Consider the following 13,549-nt stretch of genomic DNA (forward strand, 5'->3'; position numbering starts at 1 on the left):
GGGAGACTCTGGCAGCTCGGGACAGACGGGAGACTCTGGCAGCTCGGGACAGACGGGAGACTCTGGCAGCTCGGGACAGACGGGAGAATCTGGCAGCTCGGGACAGATGGGAGAATCTGGCAGCTCAGGACAGACGGGAGACTCTGACAGCGCTGAGCAGGCGGGAGCACCTGTAGGGAGGAGACGGAGAGACAGCCTGGTGCGGGGGGCTGCCACCAGAGGCCTGGTGCGTGGAGGCGGCACCGGATAGACCGGTCCGTGGAGGTGCACTGGAGGTCTCTGGAGGTCACTCCCCTTGTGCCACCCCCCAAGAAATTTTTGGGGCTGCCTCTCGTCCCAGCCGCGCTGCCGTGCTGCCTCCTCATACCACCGCCACTCAGCTTTCGCTGCCTCCAGCTCTGCCTTGGGGCGGCGATATTCCCCAGCCTGTACACAGGGTCCTTTGCCATTCAAAATCTACTCCCATGTCCAGGAGTCTTGAGATTTCTGCCGCTGCCCGTTACCACGCTGCTTGGTCCTTGGTTGGTGGGTGATTCTGTAATGGTCTTCTTCCTCCTCTGATGAGGAGTAGTAGGAAGGATCGGAGGACCAATGCGCAGTGTGGTACGTGTTCATGATACTTTTAATAGAACACTGAAAAATACAAAATAACAACGTGAAATAACAAAACCCGAAACAGTTCCGTGTGGAACACACAGACACAGAAAATAATCACCCACAAATCAAGGGTGAAAACAGGCTGCCTAAGTATGGTTCTCAATCAGGGACAACGATTGACAGCTGCCTCTGATTGAGAACCATACCAGGCCAAACACAGAAATACCAACTCATAGAAAAACAAACATAGACAACCCACCCAACTCACGCCCTGACCATACTAAAACAAAGACATAACAAAATAACTAAGGTCAGAATGTGACACCCTCTGTATTAAGCAGCAACATGTTCCAGTGGTGAGGGTCAACCCCAGAGAATGCATCATGTAGCTGAATTGACACCAGGAAGTGAGAAATATTCACACTAGGAAATAACCATTTTGTCTGGTTCGTTCCCACTCAAATCAACTCTGCAAGTTGTAGGTGAGTTAAACAGGAGCAATAAAGAATAAAGGATTCCTTACAAGAGTAGTGACTCTGCTTTGTTTCTTTTCTTTAGGCCAAAGTGAAATCAGTGCATCACCGACACATCAGAATGAAATCAGTGCATCACCGGTGCTTCAGAATGAAATCAGTGCATCACCGACACATCAGAATGAAATCAGTGAATCACCGACACATCAGAATGAAATCAGTCCATCACCGACAACATCAGAATGAAATCAGTGCATCACCGACAACATCAGAATGAAATCAGTGCATCACCAGTGCATCAGAATGAAATCAGTGCATCACAGGTGCATCAGAATGAAATCAGTGCATCACCAGTGCATCAGAATGAAATCAGTGCATCACAGGTGCATCAGAATGAAATCAGTGCATCACCGGTGCATCAGAATGAAATCAGTGCATCACCGGCGCATCAGAATGAAATCAGAGCATCACCGGTGCATCAGAATGAAATCCGTGTATCATCGGTGCATCAGAATGAAATCCGTGTATCACCGGTGCATCAGAATGAAATCAGTGCATAACAACCGTGATGGAAATTCTACCCTTAATCAATAATGAGGAGAGGAAAAATTAATAATCAATCAAGGTATTGCTTTTATTAAAATACTTGTTATAACAAGGAGGCTGGTCGCCCCACCCCGCAGGTGGTGGAGTGAGAGACCCCTGAGTTGAGTTAGCTTCTGGGTTATATACTATGTCAGGATAGGGCAGGATAGATGCAACTTCAGATATGACGTACTATGGTTCCAAACACCAACCCCACACATCCCGTGCCAGACCTTGGTCCCCAAATACAAATAACTTGTTTTGTTCAGTACTAAGAACTTAGGACATTTGTTGTTACTTAGTTTCCACCTTGAACTAGGGCAGAGAACAATCTCCCCCTAGGAGGAGGTGACTAACGCACAGACACTGTTGAGACAAGTGATTGTTTCCCCATTACTCACGCCATCCCTTCATATGGTTTGCAATAAAGACACAGTTCACATATGAAAACAATGTTTCCTTCTGACCTCCTTTGCCACACTCCCTGCTGATATTCTGCATAGCAACAGGGACATGTGATAGACAAGCCTGACTTCTCCCCTCTCTGGACCGCTCAGTACATGTACTATATGAGAACAAGAGTATTTGCAGAGTTTCTATTTAAAACAAGTGAAAGTTCTCCTAAGAATAGAAATGCAATTTTCCAATTATCGGACTGTTACTTAATCATGTAAAACAAAGGAACAACATAAAGGCTGTCATCAGCACCATAAGCACTTTGAAGGACAAAAGGCTTATAGCCATTTCAGATCATCAACTTTGACAACAACATCAAACACAGTGAATGCATGATAATGTTCACTGAAATGATCAGTATGAACTTGTCCAGGGAAACAATAGTCAATCATGATGATCTTAGTTATTTTACAAAAAACTGGCATTTCATGCTCCATCTTTGTGTAAATTGGGCTCCTGATTAGCACAGCGGTCTAAGGCACTGCATCTTAGTGCTAGAGGCGTCACTACAGACACCCTGGTTCGATTCCAGGCTGTATCACAACCGGCCGTGATTGGGAGTCCCATAGGGCGGCACAATTGGCCCAGCATCATCCGGGTTTGGCCGGTGTAGGCCGTCGCTGTAAATAAGAATTTGTTCTTAACTGACTTGCCTAGTTAAATAAAGGTCAATAAAGTCAATAAAAAATAAAAGTCCCTCTCTGTACTCCGTGCCATCCATCTTAACACAGCTGGTAGAGTGAATGTCTTTCTGCATAGTGACCTGAAGTGACGCTGCCAACTCATCACCACCAGTAAAATCAGGGAAAATGCCTTCATCAGTCCATACTCAGTATGTTGCAATGGGGATGTCTCCCACTGATGGTCTACAGCAAATTGGTGTTTTTTGGCAAGGGACTTAGTAATGTTCTGGAAGTTTTTGAGGGTGTTCTTAAAAGGTTTTTGCTTTGCCTCAAACCTCATGCTCCACATATGTCATAAAGGACTGATTTGTCTTTTGCATGCTGAGTAATGTATCATAAACTGATGTTTGGGTATCAAGTTGTGAGTACAACTGTTTGAAAAGTGTATGATGTTCAATTATCAAATGATTCAAATACACAAACATGCCCTGGCTAAGAAACAGGGAAAAAAATCAATGCTGATTATTTCTAGTAAGATGAGCAGAAAATTCCAATTCTCATTTCCTGGTGAGCTACATCACCCAAAATCAAGGGAACATTTCTCAGTTTGAATAGAATTAAGTGCTATGCTATTTCTACTGTTCTCTAGGTTGACTTTAGTTCGACGGTTTTTGCGCTCCAAGCACCCATAGTCAAATTAGTAGATTCTAGAGAGAAGCTCACGTTTCAAAATAAAATTCAGAGACATATTCAAACAAAAATGTTAACTAAAACTGAGCCACCCCTTCAATAATGTCATGCATTATGTCCACAGAAAAATGACTACAAACATGGAAGTGCTGCAAACTGTTTTCGTTTGGAATTTTTCTTTACACCATACACAGATGGGAGCTGTGGGTCTGAAAACAACTAATTCAAATGCATTTCAAATGGATCATTACCAGGCAAGACAATCTTAGGGTCATCCTGTAAACTGTCTGAGCATCAGACTTTTCTATCAAACAGAACGGGCAAAAGTAATGACCACTGATGTACTCTGTGAAACCAAGGACTGCATGTATCCCCAAATTGTCTCCAGTTATTTGGCAGACAGTTGTAAAAGGCAAATTTACACCATCACTCTCCAATTTTTTAACATCAATAACCAAGGGCTCAAGAATGGCATCAAAGCCATATTTCTTTAGATCTTGATAATGAAATAATGACAGTAAATCAATATTAATCACAGCAGAGTTCAACTTGGGTGGCAGATTCCTGAGGACAAAATCAAAGGAGCCTATCATGTGAAAACCACGCTTGGATCCAAGCGGATTGGCAGTTTCAGTCATCATAGTATAATTGGATCTGTAAAGCTATGTTTTGAGTCATAGTAACTTCCATCACAAACGTCTTCTTAAGTGTCTTCCACAGATGTATCCCTAGGTGCATTTTTCAATAACTTTGAGATTTCCAAATTGCGACACATGAACGTCAATATTTCCAGTATAGGAATATATACAAAAGTGTCTTTCACTGGGACTTGAACACACATGCCTGTTTGTTCATTTTGCCTGCTATCGTATCTAACTCCCAACACTACTTCTACTGGCTACACAACAATCCATTTTGGGTTTAAGAATTTTGTTCTCTTTGTTTCTGTGTTAAAACTGGCGAATGGGTTTTCTAAGTCCTCCAAATGATCCTCTGCAGCAGACATAGAGGGCCTATCCATAGGCATAGCAGACTGAACATCTGGTTTCATTTGGGAGTGCAGGCCAGTAGTAAGCTCTTCCAAATAACACAGAAGACCAATCTAATCTTAGTGGAGGGATAGAAGCTATGCTCAAATGAGATATCAATGACTGGCTGTTTCTGTGCAACGCTTGACAACAAAAGCACCATAACATATATTTATCTAGTTAAGAAGTTGTCCTCAACTCTACAGCAATGTTGTAGATGGTTGTCTGCACAAATTAGTCGAAGTTGATAAGAGCGTCATCATATGTCAGGTTAAAAACAAAGTGTGCTTTGAACAGTTCATCAAACCCACACAAACCACTATTTTCCTGCCAGGGAACAAGCCTCTTGTATACCACAGTGTAGTATTTGTCAATCTTTCCCTGTCTTCTTACAACGGCAAGGAGATATGGCTGTCGACCATGCCTCCCATTACGATTAGCTTTAATGCTGCAGCTTGACCGCAACACACAAAGGATATTTTTAAGTCACTGTCCCCATGGTAAGACAATGAAGTAACAACCCAAAACGATGACTGTATCATCTCACCTTAAGAAAGGGTACTAGTCTGCCCACAGCAGCACTGATCTTGGTCCTCTTCCCTCCTGCTGCTGGTGGGAGGAGATGAAGCAGCAGGGAGGACATATCATTGTCCCAGTCTGAGGGCAAGAAAAGGAAAACACACACAATCACATAAAACAACATCGCTGAGTTTGAAACATTTCACTACCCACAAGAGAATCCACTTACTGGCTTCACTGTCATTCCCTGGCAGTATTTCTGCAAACTTCAGGAGGCAATGCAAATTGGAAGTCGTAGTCAGGAATTTTGCCAGTTTGATGACTTTAGGCTTCAATACAGTGCCCCACTTTTCAAGGAGCTTAGAGGATGTTTCATCGTCAAACATCTGCAAAAAGTCCTGATTCACCTAAAACAAAGTGGATCAACTCACCTTCATGACCAACCCAAAATCATGTTCTCAATCAGACAAATAGCCTGTAGTTCTGATTCCAACACATACTACATACCACATATTACATACTATATCACTCACCAATCCTTTGATGTCCAGAAACCTGGGAAAGACTGTGAGGACATCTGTGCTTCTTTCTGGACTATAAACTCGTTCCTGGCAATACTGGAACACCTCCATCTACTGGTAGATTTGTTTTTCATTGGCAGAGTGGACAAGGAATGATATGGCCTCCTTGTAAGCATCATCAACAATCTGTTGGTCCAGGCCAGTCCTCCTCTCATGGGCTGGGCCCCCCGACTGGGGTGAAATACTCTACTTGATGGGTCGAAGTGAACTCTTCCTTGATACGGTCTTCAGGCGATAATTCAGATATCATTATAGATATCAGGATCATAGAAGTGTTCCTTAGATGTGGGAAAAGGTGACCAACATGGTAGTCAAATGTTTATTATTTTTTAGACTTGATTCTCTGACGTTGATGCCCCTTTCAGTCCACAGAACAAGTGTCTAAATATTAAAGCATGAATGTTCTACCAGCACTTACATAGCCTTTGGCGGAAAAGGGATCTCTCGACGAAGGAAAGAGGGTCACAATTCCAAGAGCATAAGGTTCTCTCTGTTGATGAGTGGGAAGCCTCCTGCTCAAAAACAGTAAAGCATACACACGCCAAATATGTTTAACCAAAGTTTTGTTGATGAAGGTGCTGTATCTTTCTACAGTCTCATAATGATGCCAAATTACATTTTGTCCATTGTTTGTGGTCAGATTGGCTAATGAGAAGCTTACCCATGCATCTCTTTCATGTGGCTGACTAAGATGGCAATCATCTCTCCTGGTTCGGTGGTCCAATGTTTTGGTTGTCTGGCACTCTTCTAGTACGTCTTACCCACCAGGAAAAGTTTAACAATTTAGGGTTGGTTTCTGCTGTTGGAATCTCCATGAAGAGCAAACTCAGAAATGGCATTATCAACATCTAGTATCAGTATTCATTATACCAATTTTGCTGCTGCGGAGTCGATGGCATTATCTCCTAAGGTTGTGTTGGCCTTTTTACAAGGTCTTTCTGGAGATCTCAGGTCTAAATCACTTGACGAGAGGGATAATGTGTCTGTGGAGGAACTAGGTGTTGAACAGCCTGCAGGAGAAATGTCTGAGCACAAACAATGGATCAAAGCAATCAAATCACATTTCATTGGTCACATGCTCCAAATACAACAGGAGAAATGACTATAGCACAGCTCTGAGACAGTACAATACATGAATTATGCCAATTATCCCAAACGTCAAGAGCGATAATATATCCATTACCACATGAAACGGGGAAAAAAGATCAGAAATTGCCAGGTGAAAGGGGCATGATTAAATTCATTACATCATTTTCATGCAAACAACTTTACCGTGAAACGCTTCCTAACAAGCCCTTAACCTACGAGCCATGTTATTTTCTCACAACTTTTAAAAGATGAACTAAAATCCCCATAATTGACTGCTTTCTATTTTCAAGTAAAACATTTCAGAAAAACCCTGACTGCATTTTGAAATTGGTACATTTTTGTGAATGTCCTCAAACGTTATACTTCAACTGGTAATCTCGGTTGCAGTAATTCTCTAATAATCATACTCCTTCCATTTATATTAATTCTACTATCAAGGCTCAGGAGAAGACCCAGATGCAGACAGTTTCGAAGTAACAAAAGTTTATTACTTTATATAACCAGCCAATTACATTTCACACAATGGATGTTATGACTAATGCACATAACCATAAAAAAGGAGTCCGATCCGTCTTGTGCTCTAATGGTTCATTCATGGTCAAACCGTATTTCTCTATTATTACTAAAGATCACCTGGCGCAGTAAATTTGACATGGTCATTTTATGGTCTGTGAGGCAGTTAGATTCTTTAACTTCAGTGAATTATAGATTACCGTTTCCTTCTCTGCCAGCAATACAATGTTGGACCGTCTAATCTGACACACACACACACACACACACTATTGGCCTGATGGTGGTGTGTGTAGGGTGGATATCACAGAGATTCGGTGGTGTGTGTAGTGTGGATATCACAGATATTCTGTTAAACTGCCAAGGCTGAACACTGTACCCCATCAAGGCTATGCCTGATATGTTCCATTATCCTAACATAATCTTATGTTCCATTATTCTAAATAATGCGTTATCTACACTATATATTGTGATAGTGTTATGTGAGTGTTTTCCTCAAGACCATAATGTTGTGTTTCTGTAGTGGTAGAAACAGCAAAGCCCTGCCAGGGGAAACAGTGTGTTCAGTCTCCATAGCAGGTGTGCTGGGCTCTCAGACCACCTGCTCCTGTTTACAGGCCTCTGGAGGATACGTGTGTGACTAGACTACATACTCCAGCCACTCTGGAATAACCAAGCTTTGCTGAAATATGTATCGCTGATCTGTAGCTTCCATTTTCTATTTACTCCAAGGCTGCCTTACTGTTTTGTTTTCGTATTCCATAAATACCCTATCTAGATTAATAGTGAAACCCATGACGACGCAACATCAGCACCTTAACCCAGCATCGCTAATTTGTTTGTAGATATTTTTCTCTTTAAAAATACATTAGAAGAACCACATTCCTTTTTTACATCCTTTGCATTACAAGTAGCTGTCAGTGAATAGGCTCTGACGTTCACATCATTGCCGAAATGAGTCCCAGGTGACGTTTTGATGAAAGGTTTCCTATCTGCGTTATGCTGGATTGATTAGCGTAATTGGTCTGTGTTGCGTGGCTACGATCGGAGCGGGCCCATCGGAGGTTCTGATGTCAAGGTTTTGATCCATCTTTATCCGTGGTGAGACGCGGGCTACTCTGACTACGAGTATATGTCAGAGCGATGGAGTTCCATGACGGCCGCTGAAAGCAAAGCAGCTCAACACATCATCTTTCTCTCTCTATTTACACATGGATTTATTCATTCACTTCATTATTTATTTGGTTTTTGATATTCCCAGGGGCCTGCCGTAGTTTCACAGGCTATCCAGGACTATGAAGACCCTCTGTGTCATCCCTGGAGCAGAGCAGTCTCAATACATCTCCTGTCTCTCCCAGCCAAACCAAGTCTGTCAACGCATCATACACACAACTCTGTTATGACAGGAAGCACTGCCGCAGGCTATGTTTGTCCGTCAATCAATCCTGTCCCCATAAACTAAATCATGCCAGAATGTGCATCAAAGGGTTCCACCCAAAAAACAAGTGACAGTTTTCCATCCCCTATGGGCCCAGGCAGACAGTCTAAAGGTTTGTCTGAAGGCGTTGTCTTTGAAATAATCACCAAAGCAGGCAAAAAGCAGGATAAACTGAGGAACATGGTTTAAACGTAAGGTTTGAAAATAATACACGATAGATTTATGCAATAAGTGTATTTATCAGTGTTCAGCATGAACCTAGAGCGATTCAAACACACCTTGTGTATTTCTGAAACAAAAGTAGTGAGGTTGGTCGGGGAGGATGGGGGGGGTAATCCGCGACCATCTATCAATCCAAAGGTTGCGTGTTCGAGTAGCGTAGGGGACAACTGTAGCATTTTAGCTAAACCTTCCCCAAGTTCACCTAACCTTCATCCTTTTAGTTCTCTTATCCCTTCAGGTGAATTATCCTAACCTTTGTCGTTAGTTCATCTTAACAGCAACATAATTTGCCCTTGTAATTCTCCTTTTGTTGTTTTGATGCAACAAGCATCCTGGTCTCAGAGAAAATACATATAGTACTAAACATCCTCCAAGACATATGATAAGTTATATCATCCAATTTGTATGCTATTTTACAATCCAGGTAAAACGTATGATATTATACGTCCTCTAATTAGTATATTGTACGATCTCTATTCCATTCACAATGTAACATGGAGTTGAGTTGGAGTTCCATGAACTGTTTGATGTGTTCTTTGTGCTTTGTTAGAATAACAGGTCATCATTTCCTCAGGATTTTTATCTCCTCTAGTGGCCTCACCTTTCTCAGCTCTGGTGAAAATCAATGTTTGAAAATGACATCAAAAAATGAATCATCCCCGAGCCGACAAGCCCTCTCCCAAACCATCACCAGAGATAGATCACACTAACCTATCTGACGTGGCACTGACAGGAATGTCAGAATGTCTACAGGGAATCACGAAGGGAATGATGTGAATAAAACATATTTTCTGACAGCTAGGCTACTTAGTATGCAATGTATGAAGGTAAAAGACAAAACGGTTTTATCCACTTTAATGAATCTAATGTCTATCTCTTGTATTGGGGGGTCTGTAAGTTGATGTATTGTTTCAGATTTGATTGAACTTAAGTACTTACATCATTAGACATCTCAGATAAGTCAGTATTTCATTTTAAATGATTTCATGGGGATCTAATGTCATAACTGCACTGAAGGAGTCCATATTGAATAAATGGGAAAGAAGCAGAGAATATTCATATAAATCACATGATTGCGACTGGCATTTAATTGCTTGATTTAAGTAGACAACCTTCTTTCCTGGGGATGATTACTGGTATTAAGTAATCTCTCTCTCTCTCTCTCTCTCTCTCTCTCTCTCTCTCTCTCTCTCTCTCTCTCTCTCTCTCTCTCTCTCTCTCTCTCTCTCTCTCTCTCTCTCTCTCTCTCTCTCTCTCTCTCTCTCTCTCTCTCTCTCTCTCTCTCTCTCTCTCTCTCTCTCTCTCTCTCTCTCTCTCTCTCTCTCTCTCTCTCTCTCTCTCTCTCTCTCTCTCTCTCTCTCTCTCTCTCTCTCTCTCTCTCTCCTCTCTCCTCTCTCTCTCCCTCTCCCTCTCCCTCTCATATGAAGGGATGTAAGGACATGGAAATAACTGGATCATTATAGCTTTAACAGATTAATTACAGGATGGAAATAACAGAACAACGTGTCCTTAAATACAGTCACTCCTGTGATCAAGTTAAGGGTGGACACAGTTTGTGTCTGTGTGATTGTGTGTGTGTGTTTGTGTGTGTGACATTGCCCTATAAGGAAAGGTGAGAAGAGACAGTGAGAGGAGGAAGAGAGTTAGGTTTCAATTGGGATGGTGCTTTACTGGATTTCACAATATACCTCCGAAGGTGTCATCCTGACATATTCTCACAGTGAACAATGTGTGAATAGAGTCAAGTCATGTTACTCATTGGAGGTCACAGACCTCATATCTGTCTATCTGTACTGTACAAGGAGACAAGCTGAAAGAATGAAGAAAGGGAGGTGGCGCAGTCAGATCCACAGATAGGAAGACAGATGGGTAGAGAGAAAGAAAGAGCAGTGAAAAGGAGGAGAGAGAAAATATCTCCCTCAGCTCAGAAGAGACCTCCCCAGATGTGACCTTCCTGTTGTATGCAGCACTCCAACACACCTCTGTTTGGTTCTGTCGCTCCATCCACCTCTTCTGGAGAAGCCCGTAAGTAGTGCTGATGGATCTCATTAACAGAGATCCAAGTCTGCTCTGTGACTGCAGCAGCAGCTCAGGGCTGTAATGCCTCTAACAGGAAGAGGAGAGCTGGAGGGGAGGGAAACCCAACAGGAGGAGGAGAGCTGGAGGGGAGGGAAACCCAACAGGATGAAGAGAGGGCTGCTGGGTTAATTGAATGTTGATGAGGTGCGTCAAAACTATCATGCTCCAGGCATGCAGGAAGGACATATTCATAGTTAATAACTCCAATCACCTCGGCTCTCGATCTCCCCGGTCAGTAAGTTGCTTCTGTCGCGCATCACTGCAGTAACCATTGTTGTGTTAAATAATATAACAGTCTACATTTAATAAACATGATTATCTGACTCCATTTGATATGATAGTAAAACCATGTGCAATCAAGTATTTATTATGCATTTAAATAAGACTATTCAATCACTTTGTAAAATGAATGGATTCACATACAAGGCATGAAGCTTAAGTTACAAAGCAATACTGACGTTAACAAAGCATTCACAATTACAGTCATATACATATCCTCAGGTTAACTTACAAGACAAAGCATGAACAAATAGATGCCTACAGTACTAGGGCAGAGGCCTAGAAGCCTAGGAAATGACAACGTATCATACAGCAGTTCAAAATGAACCGGATACAGGATGAGAGAAAACAACAGACCTGTAAATATGTATATTGTCAGGACTTCTAGAAGTAGTGGGTGGAGGAGTCAGGCTGAGAGAGCAGGGTAGTTAGATACGTGCATTTGTGACATATACATTATTATTTGTATTGTTATTATTTTGTTTTTGTTGTTTCATTCGCTTCCCTATGACATGCACTTTTGGAGATCAGCGCTTAAGAATGTCACTGGAAGTGGCTAATGATACTTAATAAATGTGTTTTTTCCCCCAAACTTTGTCTAAGAACACTAGTTAGAACTGGGCAGACCACCCTCTGTATTTTTGGTTAGTTAGCTAGCTGTTGTTGAAGCAGGTAGACTAGCTTAGGGGTCTTTTTGGATATTTGTTTCTTTCCTTGGGTCCAGCTCAGCCCCTTTTCCTGCCCCCCTTTACCGTGTGTTTGAAAATAAACCCTGAGTGTTTGACGGTAATTTATTTGTCTGTGGTTTTTCGTTCTCACTGTTACTTTGTCACTATTATACTTTGCATGAGTTATGTTACAAGTCTCGTTACCATCCTCCCTAGACAGCCGGGCCAAAGGGATTCGTAACATAAGTGGGGGCTCATCCGGGATATGTCATTACTGACACACACCCATGGCGCTCGTGCAGATTGTTATAGTGGTATAGTTCAGTGTTGAGCGTCATAGCTGATGTAGCATTAGTGTTTGCTATTTGTTGGCTCTTGTGTAGTAGTTCAAGATGGCTACTTTTGATTTGAAATCCTTTTTGGATAACCCTTCGTGGGAGGTTTTTGACAAATGTCGTAGAGTTGATTTACAAACCTTGGCTGACCATTATTCAGTAGCTATTCTGCAGAATGTAGTTAAGGCGGAGGTTAAAAAGCTGGTGTTAAATGTATTGTTGGAAGAGCAGGTGCTTGTGTTACCGCTGTCTGAGTCTACTACCCCTGTAGGGGATGTTGCTGCTCCTGTAAGCCCATTGGTGTCTGAGAACGAGGGCGAGGCTAAAGCTCCAGCCACATTGCCCCGTTTTGATCCACTCTCCCCACTGTCAACCGGTGATGCCAGGAGGGATGTCCGTTCAACACAGTTTCAACTGGAGGCGGAAGAGAGAGCCCAAATTAGGCTGGAGACTCTCCAGTTGGAGACGTGTAAAATGGAGGGAGAAAAAGAAAGAGACCTGCAGCATTTGGAGATGTGTAAAATTGAAAAAGAACGAGAACAGCGCCAATTAGATTTGGAGATGTGTAAAATTGAGGTAGAAAAAGAAGAGTTGGAATTCAAAATGCGCCAGATGGAACTAGAGGCAGAGACAGCGAGGCTAGCCTCCTTTACTACTGTGCCTGTTCGTGAGGCGTCTTCAACAGCTGTAGCTTCCAACATGTTTGACATTAGTAGGCAGATTGCCTTAGTATCTTTGTTCAGAGAGTCAGAGGTTGACTCCTATTTTTGTGTTTTTGAATATATAGCCGTAGCATTGAAATGGCCTGAAGAGGTATGGTGCCCATTACTTCAGTGTAAATTAACTGGTAAACTGGTAAGCCCACAAGGTTTTATCAGTGTTACCTCTTGAAGACAGTTTGAATTATGAGGTGGTCAAAGCTACTGTTCTTCGCGCCTATGAGCTTGTGCCTGAGGCATACCGACAGATATTTAGGTCTCAAAGAAAGTATTTTAGTAAGACTTATGTGGAATTTGATAGAGACAAGGGAAATCTGTTTGATAAATGGCATGCTGCTAGTAAAGTAACTGATTTCAACTCTCTCGTGGAGTTAATCTTGTTGCTTACCCTAAATGAACAGAAAGTATCCTCCCTGTCAGAAGCGTCTGTGTTAGGAGTTTGTGTTGACGCACAAGAGCGTGTTTTCGGCTCATACTGAGAGTAGAGCCACTGAGTTGCCTACTTCTAGGCCTAGTCAGCCAGCAGTATATCAAGCACGCCAGAAAAATGAGCGTCCCTGTTTCTATTGTCATAAGGTGCTATTGTCATAAGGTGGGACATGATTAATGATTACTTCCTGCTAAACTGCAAACAAGGGATGCCTCTTCGTGCCAAGCC

The 13,549-nt window shown here is 42.3% G+C and overlaps 1 pseudogene; it reads right to left on the reverse strand.

The window, feature by feature from the left end:
• Nucleotides 1–5,000: 5,000 nt before the first annotated feature.
• Nucleotides 5,001–11,162, reverse strand: LOC112224479 (annotated as a pseudogene).
• Between the last annotated feature and the right edge of the window lie 2,387 nt (nt 11,163–13,549).

This window comes from Oncorhynchus tshawytscha, linkage group LG03 (genome assembly GCF_018296145.1).
Source record: "Oncorhynchus tshawytscha isolate Ot180627B linkage group LG03, Otsh_v2.0, whole genome shotgun sequence".
NCBI lineage: Eukaryota > Metazoa > Chordata > Actinopteri > Salmoniformes > Salmonidae > Oncorhynchus > Oncorhynchus tshawytscha.